Below are 23807 nucleotides of genomic sequence, written 5' to 3' on the forward strand. Positions count from 1 at the left end.
CGGGCAGGGCAGGCCGGGGCCAAGGGACAGAGCCCGCGCCAACCCTTCCCTCCGTGCACTGCCGCTCTCTCCAGCTGGCACAGGACAGGAGCCGAGCGGCCGAGCTGCTGCGCCAGGCGCTGCCGTACCTGCGGAGCCCACAGGAGCCCCTGCGAGAGGCGGCCGTCAGGTTTCTTGGTGAGCCACAAGCCCGGCTCCCTCCCCGCCCCGCCGCAGCTCGGCCCCAGCCCCGCCTGCTGCCCCGGCAGCGCCATCCGGGCCGGGGCTCTGGAGCCCCGCCTGCCCTCGGCGCCGCTGCCGCCCTCTCGCAGCCGTGTCCTTGGGCGTCAGGATGCGGCGAGGGCCGGGCCTGAGCCCTGCAGGGGAAGGCGCTGCTGTGGCCGCAGGGCTGGCAGCGCCGCTGCGGGGCAGCTGTGCGGCTGGGGCCGTGACAGGCTCTGTGTTGGCAGGGATGGCCGGGCGGTTCCTGAGAGAGCAGCAGCGAGAGTTGCAGCTCATGTGCAGGGGTGAGTGAGGCCAGCGGGCTGTCAGCGGGGGCTGGCGCTGGCAGCTGCGTTCCCTGTCCCGGCTGGGAGGGCTCTGCTCCCTGCGCGCACGAGGGGCGGCGTGGGCAGAGCACAGAGACCTTCCAGGGGCCTGCGGGAGGGACATTCGTGGCCAGCGCCTTCCAGCTGATCCTTGCTGTCTCCTGCTTCCTCCAGGCCATGGCAAGAGCTGCCGTGTGGGATGGATGGGGCAGGAGGGTCTCCCCAGGACCCTGCAGATGCAGGCTCTGACTGTGGCTCTGTTCCTCTCTCTTCCAGCCCTTCAGGACATGACAGATGACACCAGCCCTGCCATCTCATGCCTGGCTCTTCAGACTCTGTACATCAACAGAGTTGTACAGAGCATTCCCTCCTCCCGACTCCAGCAGATGCGAGATGGATTCCGCCGCCTCTGGAAGTCACGGCCTTCCCTGTGTCGCAGGGGCTGGTTGTCCTGCGTGAGCAGTGTGGAGAACTGATCTGGGAGGCTGCGTCTGCTGGGGCCACCTGAGCCTGCAGGGAACACCTCTGCTCTGCAAGCACTTTGTATCACCCCATTGTAGGATTAGTAAATTGCTGTTGTCATACACAGAGGTCCAGGAGCTTTCTTTTGGTGCCCAGAGTCTTCAGGCCAATGGGGAAGAGGGCAAAAAGAGTGCTTGTGCTCAGTAAGTGGGCCAAGCGTGCGGTGTGGAAAGGAAAGTGGCCAAAAGGCCCTTGGCCTTTGGTGGTTCTGTGGAAGCCTTAAGGCTTCTGACAGAGCGGGCGGGCAGAGGCCGGAGCTGCGGCGGGGATCCCTGAGAGACCGGTCCCTGGAGATGGCCAGCACCCCTCTGCCAGCCTGGAAGCGCCATCTGTGTCCTGCCCGTGTGTTGCTGGCTGGATTGCTGAGGGCTCTGAGGTGCCTCTTGATGCGGCTCCTCTGGAGCTCCTTCAGCAGCCAGGCAGGCCTGGGGGAGGCGTGGAGGGCACGGGACAGTGGGAGGCCATGAAGGGCTGCGGTGCTGCCAAGGCCTGCCCGGAGAAGGCAGTGGGAAGGCGTGAGGGGGATGCGTGTGGCGCTGGGTGGCGGGAGGCTGTGATGGGCCAGGAGGACTTGTGTGGATGGGTTGGTGGGAAGCCCTGAGGAACTGGGTGGCAGAGGCCATAAGCAGCCCCCAGACAGCCACCTTCTTCCTGCCAGCCGGCTGCTCTGGCGCTTCCCCGACGCGTCTCTGGTGCCCGTGGCAGAAGCCCTCGAGGCCTGGCCTCAGCAGGAGGATGGGGAGAGCCCCGAGGTGGCCAGGCTGGTTTGGCCAGGGACAAGGAGGGACAGGGAGGGACAAGGACCCCAAGCAGGCCCTGCAGGAGCACGGCCACTGGCTTCTGCAGGCGAGTGACCCATCGATGTCCCACACCATATAGACTGAGCAAGGAAAATCTCCCTGGAAGACCGTGGCACAATCACCTGTAATTCTTGTGCACGAAGACCCAGACAGGAGCATCGGACTGTGAGTATCTGTGTGGTTTGGTGGGGATGACTGTGTGCTTGCCTGAATGAGACGTGGCCTTTGCTGCGAAGCGAGAGTGGAGTCCTTCTATCCGCGTTTCCAGCATCCCGCGAGGGACCTGGCCGGTGACCGGACGAAGAGAGTGAGCACAAAGGGAGAGACTGCTTTTCTTGTCCTAGCCCAGGTAGAGACTGGGTCCTTCCCACCCTAGTCTAGGCAAAGGCAGGACCCAGGAAAAGGCAGGGGAAGGGGGAGGAAAAGAAAAGCAGATTGCAACACACCAGTCACGGAGGGAGAAGGGAAAAGCTGCTTTTCCCATCCCAGCCCAGGTAGAAGCGGGTTCCAGTCCATCCTGACCCAAGGAGGGGCAGGGGTTCAGGCAGAACACATCGGGGAGTACAAACACCTCAAGACAGTCCCTTGAGGTAAAAATGGGACAAAGGGAGAGCAAGATTCTGAGTCCCAGGGACCCACGAAGAGGTTCAAGTTCATTTGGTCCACAAGGAGACTGGGAAAATAAAGACAAAACAAGTAGGTTGCCAGAAATACCACCAGGCAGCCCTTTGGGAGAAATATTAAAATGTTGGGACACAGGGGCGGTATACAGAGGAAAAAGTAAAGAAAAATTGATTCAATATTGCATGGTGGAATGGACCAGAGAAATGATCCGTAAAGATAACCTATACTGGCCCATGTTCGGATCATTTGAGGGTTGGATTTGTCAGGCATTAAACACATATGTGGCTTGTAAAAAAACATTTAACAGAGAGGAATGTGAGTATGCTGCCCTGTGGGCAAAACAGTCCGAGCCATCCTTGATATATACTCTAAAAGAAAAAGAGAATGAGGATAAAAAAAAGGTTACCTGGGAACCCCTCGATAATCTCCCACCTCCGTATAATACAGAAAATACAGGAGACCCCCCCCACGCACCCACTTCTCCTCCTGGTACTCCCATAGCTCTGAGAACTCGCTCCAGTCAAAGGAATACCAGGAGAGATGGTATCACCAGAGAGGAGGGAGATAACGACACAAAGGCTCGCCTTTACCCCCTGAGGGAAGTGCCATTAGCAGGACAACAGGCTGGATTAATTGGATTTATAAATGTTCCCTTGAACACAGGGGAAGTGAGAAACTTTAAAAAAGAAATGGGAAACTATTAGAAGATCCTATAGGAGTGTCAGAGAGAGACTAGATCAATTCCTCGGACCAAGTATGTATACTTGGATGGAATTACAATCTATATTAAGTATCCTATTCACCACGGAGGAACGGGAAATGATCAGAGAGGCTGGAATGAGGGTATGGGACCGGGAGCATCAGATTGGACCTAGGGGAGACCAGAAATGGCCATTAAATAATCCTAACTGGGATAATCAGAATGATGTCCATCGCCAGAATATGATGGACTTAAGATGGATACTCGTTAAAGGTATCTGAGAATCAGTTCCTAAAGGACAAAATATTAATAAAGCCTTTAGTGAACAACAAAAAAAGGACGAATCCCCAACTGAGTGGTTGGAGAGGCTGAGGAAAGATCTCCAAATGTACTCCGGGATAGACCCTGATACACAAGTGGGTCAGGCACTCCTCAAAACCCAATTTGTTGCTCGATCATGGGGAGATATTAGAAAGAAATTAGAAAAGTTAGACGATTGGCAAGATCGGGGGTTACAAGAATTACTAAGAGAAGCACAAAAAGTTTATGTAAGGAGGGATGAAGAAAAGCAGAAAGCAAAAGCAAAAATCTTTATAGCTGCAGTTCGTGAAACACAGAAAGAAAACCAGCAGAAAGGGGGAGGGAAATCACTAAAACCCCCACCGAAACAAGGAAATGAAGCAGGAAATAATTCACCAAGGCGAACCTGCTTTTACTGTAACAAGAAAGGTCATATAAAGAAAAACTGTAAAGAACGGATACGGGATGAAAAATTGTTCCAAGAAGACGAATAGGGGTGTCAGGGGCTGTATGTACTGGGGACCATACCATCTAAAGAGCCCTTGATAAAATTAAGGATGGTCCCCAGGGAGAGGAGGTAGAATTTTTAGTAGATACAGGAGCCGAAAAATCCACAATTAAACACCTACCAAAAGACTGTAAACCTAGTAGAGAAACAGCACTCGTGGTTGGAGCAAAAGGTGAACCATTTCGGGTCCCTATTATTAAAAATGTACAAATTGAGACCCAAACCAAAATTAAATTAAAAGATCTGCTGTTACTGCCAGAGGCAGAAAATAATTTATTGGGGAGGGATTTAATAATAGCATTGGATTTGAAAATTGAAGTATCCCAAGGTCAGCTTAAAATTCTTGCTTTAACCCAAAAGGACGAGGAGCAAATATGTCCTGAGGTGTGGCACACCCCTGGAGAAATAGGGAAGTTAAAAATGAAACCTATCAAAGTGAAAATCACTGATCCCGATTTACCTATCCGAGTTCATCAATATCCAATATCTCTAGAAGGGAGACGGGGCCTTAAGCCTCTCATAGAAAACCTTTTGCAACAGGGGGCTTTGGAACCATGTATGTCCCCACATAATACTCCTATTCTGCCTGTCAGAAAGACAGACGGGAATTACAGATTGGTACAGGATTTGAGGGCTATAAATCAGCGAACTGTTACCAAATTTCCCGTAGTAGCAAACCCTTACACACTCTTAAACCAGTTGTCCCCTGACTACACTTGGTATAGTGTAATAGATCTAAAAGATGCCTTCTGGGCATGCCCGTTAGAGGAAAGTAGCAGAGATTGCTTTGCCTTTGAATGGGAAGATCCTGATAAGGGCAGGAAACAACAACTGCGTTGGACAGTATTGCCTCAGGGCTTTACAGAATCCCCCAATCTCTTTGGACAAGCCCTAGAAGAATTAATGCAATCTTTTGAGTCACCCGACGGGTGAAATTGTTACAATATGTAGATGATCTATTAATAGCAGGAAAAGACGAGAAATCTACTAGAAATGGAACTATAAAACTTCTAAACTTTTTGGGACAACAGGGATTGAAAGTATCCGAAGCCAAATTACAGTTCACAGAACCAGAAGTAAAATATTTGGGACATTGGCTAAGTAAAGGGAAAAAGAAATTGGATCCTAACAAAATCTCTGGAATATCAAGTCTGGGACCTCCAAAAACTAAAAAAGAAGTGAGGAAAATTTTGGGATTGCTGGGATATTGTCGCCAATGGATAGAGGGATTTAGTGAGAAAGTAAAATTTCTATATGAAAAACTTACCACTAATCGCCTAAAATGGACAGAAGAGGATGATAAGAGTTTTGAAAAGGTCAAACATGCTTTAATTCAAACCCCTCTACTCAGTCTCCCAGACTTGGAGAGCCCATTTCAGTTATTTGTAACACCTCTGATCAAACAGCATATGGGGTACTCACCCAGGAATGGGCAGGCAGTCGAAAGCCAGTGGGATTTTATTCTAAACTGCTCGACCCTGTCAGTCGGGGTTGGCCCACATGCCTCCAGGCCCCAGTGGCCACAGCACTTTTAATTGAAGAAGCCCGAAAAATTACCTTTGGGGCACCCCTAGTGGTCCACACCCCTCATAACGTAAGGGGAATTCTGAATCAAAAAGCTGAGAAATGGTTAACTGATGCCCGAATATTAAAATATGAAGCTATTCTAATCACTTCCCCAGATTTGGAGATAAAAGCAACAACTGCTCAAAGTCCTGCACAATTCCTATATGGGGAACCAGGAGAAAACTTAGAACATGATTGTGTGGATGTTACAGAATTACAAACAAAAATGAGACCTGACCTGGGAGAAGTTGAATTTGAGGATGGAGTAAAATTGTTTATAGATGGATCTTCTCGAGTGGTGGAAGGAAAACGAAAATCGGGATATGCCATAGTAGGAGGAGAAGAATTGAAATTAGTAGAATCCGGACCCTTAAACGCAGCAGGGTCCGCTCAGGCTTGTGAACTATTTGCTCTTTATAGGGCATTGTCTTATTTAGAAGGTAAAAAAGGAACGAGATATACGGATTCTAAGTATGCCTATGGCATAGTCCACACATTTGGTAAAATTTGGGAAGAAAGGGGGTTAATTAACACTCAAGGACAGGGGTTGATACATCAAGAATTAATTGTTAGAATACTAGAGGCTCTTAGGGGCCCCACTGAAATTGCTGTGGTCCACATAAGAGGGCACTAAAAAGGAACAAGCTACCATACAAGGGGGAATAATCTGTCTGACAAAGAAGCAAAAAAAGCAGCATTGGAGCAAAAACTAGTTTCTGTATTAAGTACTAGAGTTAGAAATCTCAGCCCCAACCAGGAATTACAGAAGCTATTTACTCCTCAGGAAAAAGAAGCAATAAAAAAATTAAAGGCAGAACAGCATGAGAACAAATGGGTTTTACCAGATGGCAGGGAAATTTTACCTAAGACCCAGGCCAGACAAATTATTGAACAATTACACCAACAAACACATTGGGGAACCAGAGCACTAGCAGACCAATTTTTAAAATTTTTTGGATGCATCGGCATTTTTGATATTGCAAAGCAAAGCGTACAGGGTTGTTTAACTTGTCAGAAAATTAATAGAAAAGGTATGTGACAAGGTCCGTCAGGAGGACGGAAAACTGCTTACACACCCTTTGAAAGAATACAAGTAGATTTTACAGAATTACCAAAAATAGGAAGGTGGAAATACTTACTAGTGATAGTAGACCAATTAACCCACTGGGTAGAGGCATACCCTGCAGCTAGAGCCACATCACAAGTGGTAGCCAAAATATTGTTGGAACACATAATCCCAAGGTATGGCCTGGTTCGAGCAATAGACTCAGAGCAGGGGACGCACTTTACATCAAAGGTGCTGCAGTCACTGACCCCGGCACTGGGCATCAGCTGGGAGTATCACACACCTTGGCACCCTCAGAGTTCTGGCAGGGTTGAAAGGATGAATCAAACATTAAAACAACAGCTGTCAAAATTAATGATTGAGACTAAAATGCCATGGACAAAGTGCCTCCCACTAGCCCTGTCTAATATAGGAACAATGCCAAATTCCAAAACAGGGATTTCACCATATGAAATGCTGTATGGTATGCCTGACCCTAAAGGAGTACACCTTGATCCGACCTTAGTTCAGGACCCTTCTCTTCAGAATTACATAACAACAATCAGCAAAAGCTTGGAAGAATTAAGAGAGAAGGGGATTTTAGCTCAAACTGTCGCTCTAGGATTTGCCATACATAAAATTAAGCCAGGACAACATGTGTTAATTAAAGTATGGAAAGAAGAAAATCTAGCTCCAAAATGGGAAGGACCGTATTTAGTTCTGTTAACGACTGAAACAGCTGTGAGGACAGCTGGAAAGGGATGGACACATGTGAGTAGAGTCAAGGGTCCTGTAACCCCTCCTACTGCAGGTTGGGCAGTGACATCTGAGCCTGGAGACCTCAAAGGGCGAATTCAGAGCTCTCGATGTCGGCACCGGATCAATTTGTCTCGAAGGTCTCCCAGTCAGGACTGAAAGTCACCTGTCCTGAAGCCAGGTGTGATTGTAACCTGTTCATCAAAAAGAGGTGTCCATATTGTACTGAGCTGTGGTGGTCTCATCCCTATGGTGGGTATCCCCTATTAACATTATGTGTCATATGTAGAAGAAAGGAACAGAAGAAAACTGTTAAGGTGCTAAATACCCTATCAGCACGTGGAGAAATCGAAATTGATGATCATAACTGGTGGGAGTTATTTGAGAATGGAACAAGAGGAAAAAAGAAAGCCAGAGCAGAGGTATTGGCAAAAGAGTGTCAGAAGGGTTGTGTATACCGAGCTGTTACTGCTGTACCTCGTACTGGAATGTTAAAGCTAAAAGCTGGGACAAAATTAAGAAACACTACCAAAAGAGAAAGACAAAGTGGAAGAGCCCAGGACATATTCCCTGCTGCCGAGAAGATGAAACAAACCTCGGCTACTGGCAGCAACCCCGTAGGCCTTGAGGGAGGCAGAGGGATGAAAATGGTCATGGGAGTCATCCTATTGCTAATGATGATAAAAGGAAATAATGCTGATGCTTGTTCCAAGTGTCACCAGACAATTGGGTACGGGGATGCACGGTATCCACCCTTGCCTTCCACACACACATCAATTCGGCCTGCTGTAATAAACACATTATGCACTATTATGGAAAGAAGTGGCCACCAATTTGGGAAAAGGAGGGTGGGCTCCATCAGCATACCAAAGTTGCCCAGTAGGAGAGACACACCTCTGCTTCCCAAAAGAAGGTATGTGGGGATATTCAGATCAGGGAGGAGTGCAAGATCACTACAAGGAGGAATTGATTAAAAAAAAAAACAAACTAAAATGTTCAAGGGAAAAAGGACAAACCATGGGGGAAGTTTTAACTTGTATAAGAAAATAAAACAACAACTCAGCGAACGGGACTTACCCACCTTGGGAAAAAATTTATTTGTAGAATTAATGAAAGAAATTACTACTGAACTTAACTCACTGTTGGATCTGTAGAGGAATGCAGATGACTGAACAATGGCCATGGAGGGGGGGAAGGATTAAGGCCAAAACAGTTGTTACAGTGGAATGAAACAGAAATATCGAGGGGGGGAGTGTGGGAAGTTTAATAATTCTGAATGCTGATTAGAAATTGATGATAATGGTGAAGCAATTACTAAAATTACAGAAAAAAATAAAACGAATAGCCCATGTACCTGTACAAACCTGGAACTCTATGCTTAATAATAATTGGTGAAATAAGCTGTTGGGGGGAGCTTGGTGGAAAAAATTAAGGTTTATATTAACATGTGCATTATTAGGAGTACTGTTCATCCCTTGTCTTGTTCCATGCTTCATTCAACTAATCCAGTCAGTGGTTCAAGGAATGCAAGTTGCTACAATACCAATAGACCCTGAGAAGGCAACAAAATTAATGGCAGTAGATGTATTAAATCTAGTACAAGAAGTACTGACAAAATTTGAAACCAGAACGCGAATCAATGGGATAAAAAAAGAGAAGTGGGGAAATTGTGACAATTGATAAAAGATTCGTGTTAATCACAAAAGCATTGGGGTTTCTATAAACCAGAATACTAAGCTCTGAAATGAAGCATGGACACTAGATAAAGGAAATTATATGATAAAATAATTCTGTTTAAAATCACATTGTTATGTTATATTATGTTGTATTATCTTACATCACAATATGTCATGTTATGTTTTTCAAATAAGTTGTATCGGCTACCAGCTTGCAAAATCGGACTTCCCAAAAAGCCCTTCCTGCCTTTGTCTAATCAATACTGCCTATCCCAAAAACCGGACTCCCAGAACTTCTCTGGTGCTTATCTAGAAGGACCGGATGGCTATCTGTGACTGATTATCACCCAAAGGCTTCGTGAATTTGTGTACAACGAGAACCCACAGTATAAGAAGAGGCTGCAAACCAAGGTTGGGTGGAGCGTGGAGTGGGCGGTGACCCCTCACGTTCCCCAGCGCTGCTTGCTCTTTCTATATCAAATAAAGCAATCTAAATTTTGCTGAATATCGAGACTTTTGTCTCTCATTTATAACAGGGTTCACCTTTTCCTCCTCCATGTGTAACGTCGTCTGGAGCACAGAGATCCCAGGAGCTGCTTCCTCCTGAGCCAGTGGCACTCCTGGCACTGGGCAGCGCAGGGCCCTGTGCCCCGTATATACCCCTGCAGGGCGGGGCTGTGCCATGTCACCAGGACAACAGAATGTCCAACAGCACCCAGGAACCCGATAGAACGGCCCTGTGTCACAAAGGGCCCAGGCCAGCAGCCCTTCAGCAGCCCAAGCCCCTGGAAGTGGCATGGAGCAGGTGCCCAGCAGGTGCTGGCTTTGCAGGCTGGGCTGTGCGGGGCCAGAGGAATTGGCCGGATGGACGCAGGCAGGGAGTTGTGGTCAGCGGCTCCATGGGCGGCTGCAGGCCGGGGATGAGGGGTGTCCCTCAGGGAGGGCTCTGCCTCGGCCCCGGGGGGGCCCAATGCGAGGGCGAGGGGCTGGGGGGGCCATGGGGGCGTTCGATCAATGGGGAGGGCCCGGGGAGTGCTGAGAAGGGGGTGGTGAGTGGGGGGGAGGGAGGGGTCCCATGGATTTGGGGGGAGTCTTGACGAGTGTGGGGGGAGTCCCATGGATTTTGGGGTCCTGGTGACGGGGGGGGAGCGGTGAGTGGGGGGGTCCCATGGATGGGGGAGGGGCGGTGAGTGAGGGGGGGGGTCCTGGCGCCCTGGGGTGGTCCCAAGTATCCGGGGGGGTCCCAGCGCTTTGGGGGGGTCGGTGAACGGGGGGGCAGTGAATAGGGGGAGCCCCGGTAAATTAGGGGGGTCCCTGGTGATAACCGGAGGAGGAGAGGGGGGAAAGGAGCGAGCCCCAAGGGACTCCCCCCGGTGCTGGGGACACCCCGGTGCTCCCCCAGCGCACGGCCCCCCCCATTCCCGCTCCTGTTCCCGGGAGAAGTCAAAGGGGAGGGGCGGAATCCCCGGGATGGGCAGGGGGGGCACAAAGGGGGGTCCGGGCCCTGTGCACCGGAGGGTGGTCGGTACACGAGGGGGGGTCCAGTCCCGGTGCCCGAGGGGGCGTCCCGGTGCCCGGTGATTCGTGAGGGGGTGTCCGGTGATTCCTGGGGAGGTCTCCGCTGGTCCTGGTGCATGACGGGGGGGTCCCGGTGACTCATGGAGGGGTCTCCGGTGATCTCGGTGCCCGAGGCTGGCGATGTTTGAGGGGGGTCCGGCGGTCCCGGTGCACGATGAGGGGGTGTCACTGCTCGATGGTGGGGGAGAGTCCCGGTGCACGGTGACGGTGCTGATTGATGGGGGAGGTCCTCTGGTGGTGCCGGTGCCCGGTGATTGATGGAGGGGGTCTCCGGCGATTCCTCGGGAAAGGGGGGGCGGTCCGGTGATGCCGGTGCACGAGGAGGGGAGAGAGGAAACTCGAGGGTCCTGAGAGGGTCCCGGTGCACGAGGACGGTTAAATTCGGGGGTCCTGGTGCTCGGAGGGGGGGTCGGTTCCTGGTGTGTGACACAGAGAGAGACCCCGGTGACACTGGGGACCCTGGCACGGGGCTGGTGACACTCAGGGGCTCCGGGTAGCACAGAAACTCTCCCCAAATTCTCTGGCACGAGGTCCTGGTGGCACGAGGGGCTCTCGGTGATACGAGGAGCTGGTGGCACTCCAGGGGCTCCTGGTGGCACAAGGAGCTGGGGGCACTTGAGGGGCTCTTGGTGACACAGGGCTCTCAGTGTCACTCGCAGGGCTCTCGGTGACACGAGGAGTCCCCCCTTTCCTCCTGGTGGCACTCGAGGAGCTCTTGGTGACACTCGCGGGGCTCTCGGTGACACGAGGATCCCCCAGATTCCTCTGGGTGACACAAAGAGCTCCCCAAACTGGTCTGGGTGACACGAGGAGACGGTGGCACGAGAGGAGCCCTTTGCAGGAGGATCCGTTGCACGAGGGCCCCCAAAATTCCTCGAGCGAACCCCCCCGAAATCCTCACGCGGAACCCCCCACTCAGCGCCAGCCCAACCCCCCCCTCCTGCTCCTCACCCCGGGGGTCTCCGGGTGATCCCGCCCCAGGTCCTCCCCTTTCCCCCTTTTCCCCCAGGACTGGGAAGGTCGGAGGGACTGAAGGGGGGGTGCAGGTGCGGGTTTTTTCCGGGGGGGTCCCGGCGGCCCCCGGGGCGGGGTCAGTGCTCAGCAGCGGGGCCGCGCCGCTCGCACCCGTTGGCCGAGATCGGGGGGGGGGGGGGGGGCGGGGGCGGCCCGGAGACCCCCATGAACCCCCAAATCACACCCGGGTCTGCTGCTTTAGTCCTGTGCTCCCAGCGCTGATTTTTCTCCTTATTCAGTCTTTTGTTGTATTTTTATGCTAAAGTTTAATAAACCTATGAGACTTTAAAAAGCCCCAAAACCAACAGCGTTGTTTGTCATAATGCTTTATTATATTTTGTTAAGGTTTCAGAAACCATTAAAATTTTAAGAAGTGAGCGTCGTTTCTGCACTGCCGGGGTAGGAGGTGCAGCTGGAAGGAGGGAGGGGTAGCGGAAAGCTGATTTAAAGGGTCTTCATTTATTCTCATTACACTGCTCTGAGTTTTTGGAGTTTTCTGCCAGAAATCTCTCCCCTCCCCCACTCATCCACAGGGGTTGTGAGAAGTTTTCCCACTCTGGAGGAAATCAAAGCCATGCACTGATATTCCTAATTAGGGGTAGGAGAAGTGAGGCTCCACGGCTTCCTGCTGAGCCGGAGGCAGCGAACACGCAGGGCTGGGAAAGGCGTGCCGGGAGCTGCGGAGAACTTTGTTTGTGTTTCCAGGCCAATGGCGGCTCGGGCCCGGGCCCGTTCCAGGGCTGTTCCTCATCTCCGCCTTTGCCCTCCCACAGCCCGGGGGGCCCTGAGAGCGCGGGCCGAGGCTGGGCCGTGTGCAGAGCCCGGCCCTCGCTGCCATTGGCTGATTGTGCCAATGTCACTCCTGGTTCTCGCGCGCTGATTGGGCAGAGCAGCAAAGGCGCCATTGTGGCAGCGTCTGTGCGGGCCCGGCAGCGGCGGCAGCGGCCGGAGCCCGGGGAGGCGGCGGCGGAGCTCGGAGGTGGCCCCAGCGCAGGTGGGAGCCGCGCTCGGTTGTGCGGGGGCTCGGGGCTCGCTGCGGGCCTCGGGGGCGGCAGGGGGCTCTGGCGGGTTGGTTGTGCCGGTGCCGGCCCGTGTTGGCGCTGGGCTGAGGGCGCCGCGGGAGCGGCTGCCCGCGGTCTCCTTCCCGCTGGGGCCTCGGCAGGAGCCGGTGCCGGAGCAGCGCTGGCTCGTCCCGGTTGCTGTGGGTGGCACAGAGGTGTCTGCCCTGTGCCCGGGGCTGTGCGGGAAAATTCCCGTGGCCAGAGGTTTGTGTGCATAAAGGAGACAGAGGAGTCCTGTAAAAGTGACTTCGTTCATGAACAAAGGGAGACGCCATGCGGCATTTGGCATGCGGTCTCTCCAGTTGTTGTAGTACGCAGTCTCCTCTTTATCCTCATTTTCCCGGCTGCATTCCGCCTCTCCCTTTCGCCACCGACTGAGATACTTTGAAGGCTCAGACTTCCCGATCCGCCTACTGCATGTCCTCGTTAATATGTACCTCTCCTTTTGTATAACATCCGATATTCATGGCTCTGTTAAGTGTTTCTCCTTCTCGAAGGTCAGGCACTGAGCAGGATCTTGGCTGAGCAGCTGTCTCTGGAAATTAGTAACAGTTTCTGAAAACGATGGTTTCTCCCATTACTTCCTTTTATACAAATCCCTGGCCCTATCTCCAGGCATATTCATCTTACTCTTCTCAAATCCTCTTCTTATTTTCTCAGTAATTATCTTTACTGACTTTAATGTCCATTGGCTTAGTCTCTTTTCCTGGGTCCTCTTTGGTTTGGGATTATTCTCAGTGACCTCATTCCCTGTCCTTTAGTAGCCGTTTCTGGATCAGGAGGCCTGGCTGCCACCTGCATCCCCTTGCTCACCTGCTGAATGAGCTGCACTCAGCAAGGTGTCGTGCATGGTAAAAAGAAGAGAGTTGCTGCAGCACGTCAGAGGAGGAACAGCATTCGTTTAACCCATGGCGCCCCAAAAACTTGTCTAATTCTCATCCTTTCTACATTTCTACTAGAATATGAGCAACTTTCTACTTTCCTTTGTTATCTGTTTCACCAGTTTTCGGTTATCATCTGTTTGCAAATAGCAGTTTGAATAATTTAATTTTCCACAAATGTGGCCTTCATCTTTGGCGTGGTTTGGTTGTCATGAAGGTCAGGAGCTGGATCTGTCTGCTTCATTATTATTTCGAGGACATCTTGTCATCTAGTCCTGTAGTTGGAATGATAAATGGGCACTTTTCCCCAGCAGTGTTAATCTGCGTTTCTAAAGCTCTTCTGACTGCCTGGAACCAAAGGTTCTCTTCCAGAGCAGGCATTTCCTGACTCACATGTGGCCCCCCACAATCTGCTTTTTACTTGATATCTTTAGTGTTAGAGAGTCAAGGCATTATTTGATTCTGGGCAGGATGTGCAACAGAAATCATTTCATCCACACATAAGTGCCCGGGTGTGCAGAGAAAATCATTCCATGACATGTGAGTTTTACTAGATTTTTCCAGAACTTTTTACAGTCTAAACCCTTTGCAATCCATTGGTTTAATGTTCATTGCTTCTAAGTTGGGTAGTTCTTAATAATTGGTATCCTATTGGCCCCATATGACTTTGATGTTAATGAGGTCCTCACTCCTGGATTTCCTTCTCAGCCTTTTCCAGACCAGGTGTCTCAATCTATGCCGGGGGCAGTGTCTGGGGTGGGTGTTCCTTGATGTTTGCTGATGTTTCGTTGATGTTTTGTTGAAGTTTGTTCTCTTTGTGGGTATCTTGTGGGCTATTCCCAGTCTGTTGAGATGTTAAACTCATCTCTGTTGAGTGGTGCAACATTCCTCAAACTGAATCATAGTTTTAAAGACTTCAGGTTTTTGCTAAGGTTAGAAGTAGTTTACATGACCAAGATGTAAGTTAAGTAGGTAAACGGTAGGTTAATAATTACTAGATGCTTAGGTAAGAGCTAAATTGGTATAATTATCTGCTATTATAAATTTACATACAGAAGAATGTAAAATAATAAACCCTTATTCACGAGGCATGAAGCCTTGGATCGTGCCAGAGGGTCACGGAGACCTGATGAAGACTCTCCTGACTTCATCCTTTGAGACCACTGACCCATTTCGAGAGCACCGACCCAATTCAAGAGAAGAACTGCACACACGTGAAGGACGAATGGGCTCATTTTAATATGGGAGGGGGATGGGAGGTGCTGGGGTTATGCACATGTATTGTATGTAAGATCTTGGGCAATAAATAGATGGCAAAGAACCTTGCCGCCCACCAGTGAATAAACATAACACTTTCTAACTTTAAATAGTTAGAGGGGCTATGTCCATGATTATACTGGGGTTTTTTTAATTATTCAAAACAATCTCTTTAAAATTCCTTTCCCCAGTGCAAAGGCACATGAAGCCTGAGTAGAGAAAAGAGATTTTTTAAAAATTTAATCTGGGTATATTTTCCGACCATGGAATCCCCGGCAGCCCAGTGTGTGAGTGTAACTGAGGGGCAGAGTGGAATTGTGCCGTTGTCTTCCCCAGCAGCTGTGGCAGTGCAGGCACAGAAAGCAGCGAAGCTCCAGCAGTGGCAGCAAGGATTGGCCCCAGTGTGTGGAGATGCCAAAGGAGGGTGCCCAGGCAGAGGATTTCAGCAGAGGATCTGTGGGCAGGCCCAGGGGCTTGGCCCGATGTGGAGCCCTGGCTGCTGCTGCGTTGCCTTCAGTGCAGGGTCAGTGGTGCCCTCCCATGCTGCTCCTGCAGCCGGGAAGTCCAAATTCCTTTGGCATGGCCCTATTCAACATCCACATCCCGTTCCAGTTTCTCTTCTGACTCTGGTAGAGCCATGGCAGGGGTTCAATCACTTTGGTTTTTTTCATTTTCTCAAATGTTGTTGTTTTTCTTATGTCCATACAATAATATTAAGGCTGTCTGGGGTTAAAAAGTCATACAATATTCAGGCTGGAACAGGGAATCCTCAATGCAGGTCCTGCAATTCCCTATTAATCCTCAGAGTTGTCCCAGCTCCATTTTAGTGCTGGTTAATGTTAGTTCTGAGATTGCCTGGTCCCTCTCTGGGTCAATACACCACAAACCTTCAGTCAAACTATGTCCCAAATATTTAACCCTTTTCTCCAGCATTTGCATTTTTTTTCAAATACTCAAAGATGCTTTTTAGCCTGAACATTCAGCCATTTCACAGAGGCTTCTTCTACCTCTTCTTGTCCTTCTGATTGCAGCAAGTCATCCACATTCTGCATTAACCCAATCCCTGGGGATGGGGTAAATTCTTGTGATATTTTCTGCAAGGCTTGCCCCAATAAGGCTGGTGCTTCCCTGCATCCCTGCAGAAGGACCGTCCATGTCTTTTCCATTTTCCCTTCTACTTCTTGTTCTCACTCAAAGGCAAAATCCAGTTTACCATCCTGTGTGAGTGGGCATCCCCAGAAAGCATCTTTGCCATCAAGGACTGAATGGTGTCAGTGTGAGGAGGGCACCTGGTTGAAGATAGTGTAAGGATGTGAGAGCCCCTGGGTGCTGGGGCCCCCTTGGGCCCTGGGGTTCATCCCTGAGGGGCTGTAGAAACTCTGCCATGGCCTTTGCCTTCCCCTTGGCCTTTTCCTCATCCCTTCTTGCATTCCCCTGCTGTGCCTTTGTGACCAAGTGCTCCAGGGGCTTCTTCTGCCCCTCCTGCAGCCCCCTCAGTGCCTGGGGGTGCTCATCCTCTGACAGCTGCTGAGCTTTCTGCTAAATCATTCCTTTCTGCACTGACCCAAGGAAAATGCTTAAAAGCTGATCTGGATGCTTGCACGTCCAGTCCCCATTTCCCAGCTGTTCCTTTGTCCTGCTCCTTGTGCTGTGGCTGCCGTGGCCAGCCCGTATCCCAGAGCCGGTGCCTGTCCTGCCGCAGTGTCCAAACGCGGCCCCCCCGGCGGGCAGGGCCGGCAGCTCCACGGGGCCGGGCAGCGGCCGGGGCGTCCCGCAGCCTCCTGGGGGCCGGGGGCCACTGCCGGGCCTGCAATTGCCGGGGGGTGCTGGGCTCAGGCAGCGCCCGGCGCTGTGTGGAACAGGCAGAGCAGTGAAGGGCAGCATGGACCAGTTGTTCTGGCAGGTCTGACGAGGTCTGGTTTGATACAGCACTCACAGAACTCTGCTCCACCTGTGACACTTCCACTTGCAGCAGATGACTGTTCCTCTTCACAATATCCAGCAAGGCAGGTCAAAGACACTTTTACCATTTTCATCTTCAAAAGGGAGAGAAATCAGCAGCAAACATGAAGTAACCAGTCACAGGTCCAGGGAAGAAACAAAAGAACAAAGAGTGGTGGAAAAAAACAGGTGGAGCAGTGATCCTTATCTCTGTGGGAGATATCCTCTGCTAATGGGCCATCTGTTAAAACCAGGTGGGGCAGTGTTCTTTATCTTTTCCACAACCCATCCTTCCTCCAGGAAGATATCTTCTGTTAATGGGCCATTGAGTGCCACTGCATGACTGATAAAATTCCATCATCCCATTGGGAGATGTTCCAGCCAGGGGGAGGAGCCAAGCCTTTCCTACCTAGAGAAAATCTGACATTTGGAACACCAAGGCAGCCCTTACCCACTGGTTTCCAGAGGACAAGAGCTACCAGACCTTTCTACAGCAGCACTACTACAACAAGACCACTTCATCGGGACTGCTACCACCACCCTAACTAGCGGGGTGTCAGGTTGTATTCTGATTCTGTCAGTTGTTTTCTTTTCTACTATTGCATGTATTTTATTTCTCTTATCTTTTTTCCTATAGAATTGTATTTCTGACTGATTCTCTCACAGGTTTTGCTTTCAAATCAGCACAATTTTGGAGTGGATTTTGGCTGAATCTTGATATTTGGGGAGGTTTTGATCTGTGTCTTAAACTTTGGAGAATTCTGGGTAGGAATCTTGGTGTTTGGGAGGTTATTAGAGACACAAGATGCTCAATGACTTCCAGACATGAACTTGGGCGAGGAAGAACACCCAGATTATGGAGCTCTTTTCTTGTTATTTCCCCCTAAACCGGGAATTTTCATTCCCCAGGTGTACGCAGATGGAGGAGGCAGAAAAGCCCCGGAGATCTCTCACGAGGAGGGGCTGCAAACCCAGCCCAGGGAGCTGCGAGGAGGAAAGACCCTCCCTGAGCCGGGAAGGCGGCCGGAGATCCAGGCAGAGCTCAGAGCTGGTGGAGAAGCCTCCTGGAGGGGAGAAGCCCCACAAGTGCTTGGAATGTGGGAAGGGTTTCAGCCAGAGATCCAGGCTGATCCGGCACCGGAGGATCCACATTGGGGAAAAGCCCTATGAGTGTGGGGAATGTGGGAAGAGTTTTAGGGACAGCAACTACCTGATGCGGCACCAGGTGATCCACACAGGAGAACGGCCCTACACCTGCTTGGAATGTGGGAAGAGCTTTGGATGGAGCTCCAACCTGAGAAAACACCAGCGCATCCACACCGGGGAGAGGCCCTACGAGTGTCCCAAGTGTGGGAAGAGGTTTCAGACCAGCTCCGGTGTCCTTCTACACGAGCGGATTCACACAGAGGAGAGGCCCTTCCGCTGCCCCGACTGTGGGAAGGGATTCAACCGCAACTCCCATCTCACTCTTCACCGGCGCATCCACACTGGGGAGAGGCCCTACGAGTGTCCTTTGTGTGGGAAGAGCTTCTCACAGAGCTCTCACTTGACCCAACACCAACGGAGGCTCCACTAAGGGAAGCCCTGTGAGTGCCCAAGTGTGGGAAGAGCTTCGTGCTCTGCTCCAGCTCCATCCCCCATGGGAGGATTGGTGTTGGATGGTAGAAAAAAACACAACAAACAAACAAAAAACCCCCCCAAACAAACAAACAAAACAACAAAAAAAACCCCAAAAAACAAAACCAAAAACCCACCAAAATAGTGATACGCACAGAAGCAATATAAAAACACCGAAATCAAGCAAAAGGAATAGTCAGCTTCGAAATAAAGAATGGAGAAAAGTCATGAACTAACATTTCTCTTTTTTTTAAACTATGGAGATAAAACTCTTGTTTCCTCTAAAACGTGTAAAAATATTTTGAAGTGAATATGACTGTTCCAACTGTAGATATAAAGAAAAGCATTAATATTAAAGTAAACAAATGTTAAAATTGCAGTAATCTCCTAGGTTTAAATAATAAGAAAACCTCTGCTGTCCCCCCCAATAAAACAAAAAGGAAAAAACTCTATTCTCAAAAATGAATTAAGGTTTTGTTTAAACTGTTATAATCTTTAAACTGTGCATCAGAAGTTAATATAGTCCTCAATAAAAGTTATGAGAAAAACTGTAAGTCTGTATAAAGGCTTTTTAGATAGTAATCAGATTTTCATTCTCCTGGGAAGCTAATCACTGTAACATCAAAACAAGAAGAATCCGTTTTCTTATGAAGAAATCTCCATAGACTGAAAAAAAGTCTCCTCTTTCAAGTAAATGAGTGAAAAACTATTTTAGAGATGGTAGACTGAGTTGTTTTTGTACGTGTTTAGTATTTAAAAAAATGTATGGAAGAAAAAGCTGTAGCCTAAAGTTTTCTTCTAAGGGTTTTTTCTTATAGTTTCTAGTAATAAAATTTCTCTTTATACCATTTAAAGTAAAACCTGGTTTTTGTCTACTTCTTAATCCTCTCTCACAACAAAAAAATTCAAATTAAGAAACCAAAACTACTACATTTAACCTCAGTGATTCCAGGATTTTGATTTCCTTTTACCCAAGGGTATCTTCTGGAGCCAAATGGTGATGGACTGGGACAAAGATCAAGATTTTGGAGACAGTGGGGTGGAAACTCCTCCAAAAATGTTCTTCCCTCCCTCCCAAGCACGTGGATCCTCTACTTGCACAGACACAGAAATTATTTTATTTTGGCCTTGATTTGCTTTTCATTTCTCTTCATCCCTTTAAAACATCCAACACTGGCTAAAAATAAAGACTCTGAACTGAGACATGGGTGGGGACATGGGGGGACAATGACATGGTGGGGACACAGACATGGAGAGTGACATGGGGACACATGGACATGGAGGGGGACGTGGCCATTCGTGGGGACATGGGGGGACACGGGCATGGATGGAGATGTGGGGGACAGTGACAGGGATGGAAACATGGTGGGGACACAGCCATGGGTGAGGACATGGTGGGACATGGCCAGTGACATGTGGGGACACGGCCACGGCCGGTGCCATGGGGGGAACTTGCAGGGGCTGTGGGGGATGCTGGCTTGGAGGGAGTTGAGGGTTCCTGGCAGGGACTTGGGGCTCGCTGAGGCCTTTGGGGACCCCAGGCCGAGCGGCTCCGGCTGCGCTGGGAGACCCTGGCGGAGGTTCTGGGGCAGCTGCTCAAGGACCCCCTGCCCTGGAGCCCCAGCCGGGCATTGGGCTCCTGGAAGGGAATGAACGTCCTTGTCCCCAGCACGACAGATTTCTTATTTCTTGCAGGTGCAAATGGTTCTCTTACCAGAATAGCTTGTTGTGTTAATTGTTTTCATGCTTAAGATTGTTTTCACATGGGAACAAGCAAGTTACTTAGCTGCACATAGAAGAAGTGACAGGCTAGCTATTAATTAGCAGAGAGCAAGACCTGATTTTATGGAGCCTTCCTTTTATAGTTTGTGTACCTGACTGCAACATCTCACCCTTTTTCATTAATTCAAAGAAGGCTCATATGTTCTGATGATAAAATAGCTCTCTCTTGTGAGGGTGTTATCTCATTAAGGTTATCACTGGTTATCTCTTAGATATGGGATAAGATACACAAAAGACAGATTACAATCAACAAAACTTGGCAAATTCTATCATGTCATTGACAGAGGGTTTCACAGCATGAGAAAACAAAAGAATAATGTCCAGTGTCTCCTAGGGAAATGGGAATAAATGACCATTGTTTTAAAGTCCAAATAGTCCATTAGCTGGAAATGTTGATCTTTGACATCACTGAATGTGCTCTTGGATCCTGGAACAGGGAATAACTGAAGAAGGTTAGTAGGAACACTATACCATGATGTTGACACAAGGCTTTTGTTGGCAATTTGCCTGTAAATTTCCAGACACAGCCATGTCTTGGCAGTCCTACTTCTGGTTTTGTTATGGCCATGAAGGCTGCATGGTGATTAGGTTCTTTTTCTTCTCACTGGGCTTCATTTTCTTGGAGGCAACTGATGTTTGGCTGAATGAACAGGTGACTACTTTGAACTTGTTGATGATAAAAACAGATGCATACCTTCTCCTTAAGTTAATGAATTAATTAGACTTTGTCATTGTACCTTCAATTGAAGAGCCTTATATAAAAATATTTTACTTTTTTGTATAATTATTGCAAAAAAATTTTTATAAATATATAAATATTTGGGAGCTAATTCTCCCTTCCTTGTTTTAAAAACAGCATGCATGATTCTTGCCATGAACATGAAGGGAAGTTCAAAACAAAACAATACATGTAGTAAAACCAAAAACTTAAAGTAATTGGGAATAATTCTGATACAACAATCCAAAACATTTCTGATAACAGATATAAATAATAACACTTGTGAAATTAGATGATTAACAAGCATTAAAACATGGTACCATCATCCCAGTATCTGCAACAGCTGATAAACCTCAAATCAGTGAAGAACTGGATAAGCGTCTGTTGGGGGTTGTTTTTTCCTTTCCTCCCTGCCTGTGGAATTTTTTTCCCATTGACATGCTAAGAAGCACTGATGGTTAGGTCCTGGCACCAGGGAGAGGTTCCCTGGTTTTTTGGGAGTTTCTCTCGGAGGGCGGGGGGAGGGAAAGGGGGAACACGGTGAGATTGGAAGCAGGTAAAGGAGGGTGGGGGGCAGTTGCTGGCTCTCGCTCGCTTTTGGCTCTCGGAGCAGAAAGGTCATTGCTACCCCCCCAGCATCCCAACGCCGGGAGCTGCCTCTCTGTTTTGGACCCCGCAGCCCTGCTTGGACGCCCTCCTGCTTCAGCTTGCTGTTTTCCCAGCATCCTGCCTCTCCTCCATCCCTTCCCATCTGGGACACAGCTGCCATCACCCCCAGCCCCTGCAGGTGCCGGGATCGTCACATCTGCCCCGTCCACCGAGAATCTGCCAGCGCTCACTGCCAGCGGTGACGGTGACTGCAGCACAGGGGAAAAGAGCCTGAGGCCCAGAAGGACTGGAACTGGGTTCCTGTTCTGCTTCTTGTTAATTCCAGAGTTGTTGTTCTGTTTGCCTTTCTAGATACACTAGTAAAGAACTGTCATTCCTATCCCCATATCTTGACCTGAGAGCCCCTTAATTTCAAAATTGTTCTCATTCAGAGGGAGGGATTTGCTTTCTCCATTTCAAGGGAAGGCCCTGCTTTCCCTAGCACACACCTGTCTTTTATTCAAACCAGGAGTGATTTTGGCACCCAACGGTGGAACCTGTGGGCATTGAGTGGAAAGGCTGGAAAAGCAATAACAGTTCTTGAGTGACCTGATTTTGTGTTTTAGGTGACACCATGTTGTCCAGCTTACCCTGGTTTGGGCTGCACGTGGTCACAGCTACATCTCTCCCATTTGCAGGCCCTTATTTGAACATGGGTCCTATCACTAAGGCTACTGTGACTATTATCCAGTTCATTTTGTGGGTTGATAAGGTGAGGAATTCATGGGTTTTTAACTTCCTCTGGGAGATGGCAACGTGGATTCAGAGCTATCACACTCTAACTGTGTGTTTTTGGGGTTACTTCAATAATGGTACTTACTGTGAGGAAAATAGCATGGGAAATTTTCTCCCTTCCCTTCATCCAGTTCACTGTTTAGGTCCACCCCAGCAGTTTTCAAAGGCTTCAAAGGGTTCAAATCTTCTCTAAATGCTAATGCATTTACAGTGGCTGGCGTTGCTGATATGCCTGTTAAACCCGTTCTATTTAGCATTCAGAGATAAGGGGAGATTGATTTGGATAACAACCCTGATACCTACCCCAGGAAATTGGGATGCTGCTGCAGAGACTGACCCTGCCCCACAGCCCACTTCAGAAATTAAACACCTGGATTGGGTGGGTGTTTTAGTGAAGGAGATGTGTGAGATGTGTGAGATGCTGAAGGAGTACCTTGCCCCAGTTGGTGAGAAACCCTCCCCCTGCCTTAAAGAGGGAGAGTCTGATGGTGCAGCAGTGGAACCCACAGACATTACATCTGTCCAGGTTCCAGCTGAACTGCAAGGGCACTCACAGACAGCAGCAGTCGCCCCTGTGGAAACTAAGAAATCTAAGATGAAAACAAAGCACCTACTTAATAAGGATAAGAAAGGAGGGTCCTCACAACCAGCAGTGGAGCCAGAGGCTGAGATCATCAACGAGTCCCTGTCGTATGAGAGTCTCCATAATCTATGAAAAGACCTTGTGTGACAGTGCCGTGAGACTTTTACAACCTGGTTCCTGCGGATCTGGGACATTATGGGAACAGGTGTGCAACTGGATGGTCCTGAGGCCAGGAATTTGGGACCCTTGACCCAGGACTCTGGTGTGGACCAGGTATTTGTAAGGGAGCCAGGCCTCCTTTCCCTCTGGGAGTGGCTTTTAATGAGTGTGACAGAGAGTCCACAGAGAATGCAGGAGCACCACTATAGAATGTGCTGGAAGACCCTTGAGGAAGGGATCCAAGAGCTGAGAGAAGTGGCAGTGCTGGAGGTGCTCTTTGGGAGGGATGGACAGCATGACAATGACCCTGACAAGGTCAGGTGCACAGGGCAGATGTTGTGGAATCTGACAGACCTGGGGCCATCTCAATACACCACATTCATTGCAACAATTAATGCTGATAATAACAGAGACAGTGGGTTCTGTTGCTAATAAGCAACAAACAAGCTTAGAAATTTTGAGAGTATGATCAAGGCCCAATGCAGGCTCATGTCTCTGCTGTAATTGTGAGCCTCCAAGAGGAGATGAGGGAGATGAGGGAGGAGGTGAGGAAGCAAGTGTTCCCAAGCAACACCAGTGCTGTCATATCACGAGTTCCTGGAACACATTTTCAAGCCCTTCCAGCTGTTTCTGTCTTGCATCACAAAATTTGGCATGTGTTTTGACCTTTTAAAGGACTTGTTTTATGCATTAACATCCAAGGAGTTGCTTTCATCGTGCCCCATCCCTCCCACACGGCAGCTCTTGCCATGGCCTGGAGGAAGCAGGAGACAGCGAGGATCAGCTGGAAGGCGCTGGCCACGAATGTC

The sequence above is a fragment of the Sturnus vulgaris genome, unplaced genomic scaffold, assembly GCF_052056855.1.
Source record: "Sturnus vulgaris isolate bStuVul1 unplaced genomic scaffold, bStuVul1.hap1 Scaffold_194, whole genome shotgun sequence".
In the NCBI taxonomy this organism is placed as follows: domain Eukaryota; kingdom Metazoa; phylum Chordata; class Aves; order Passeriformes; family Sturnidae; genus Sturnus; species Sturnus vulgaris.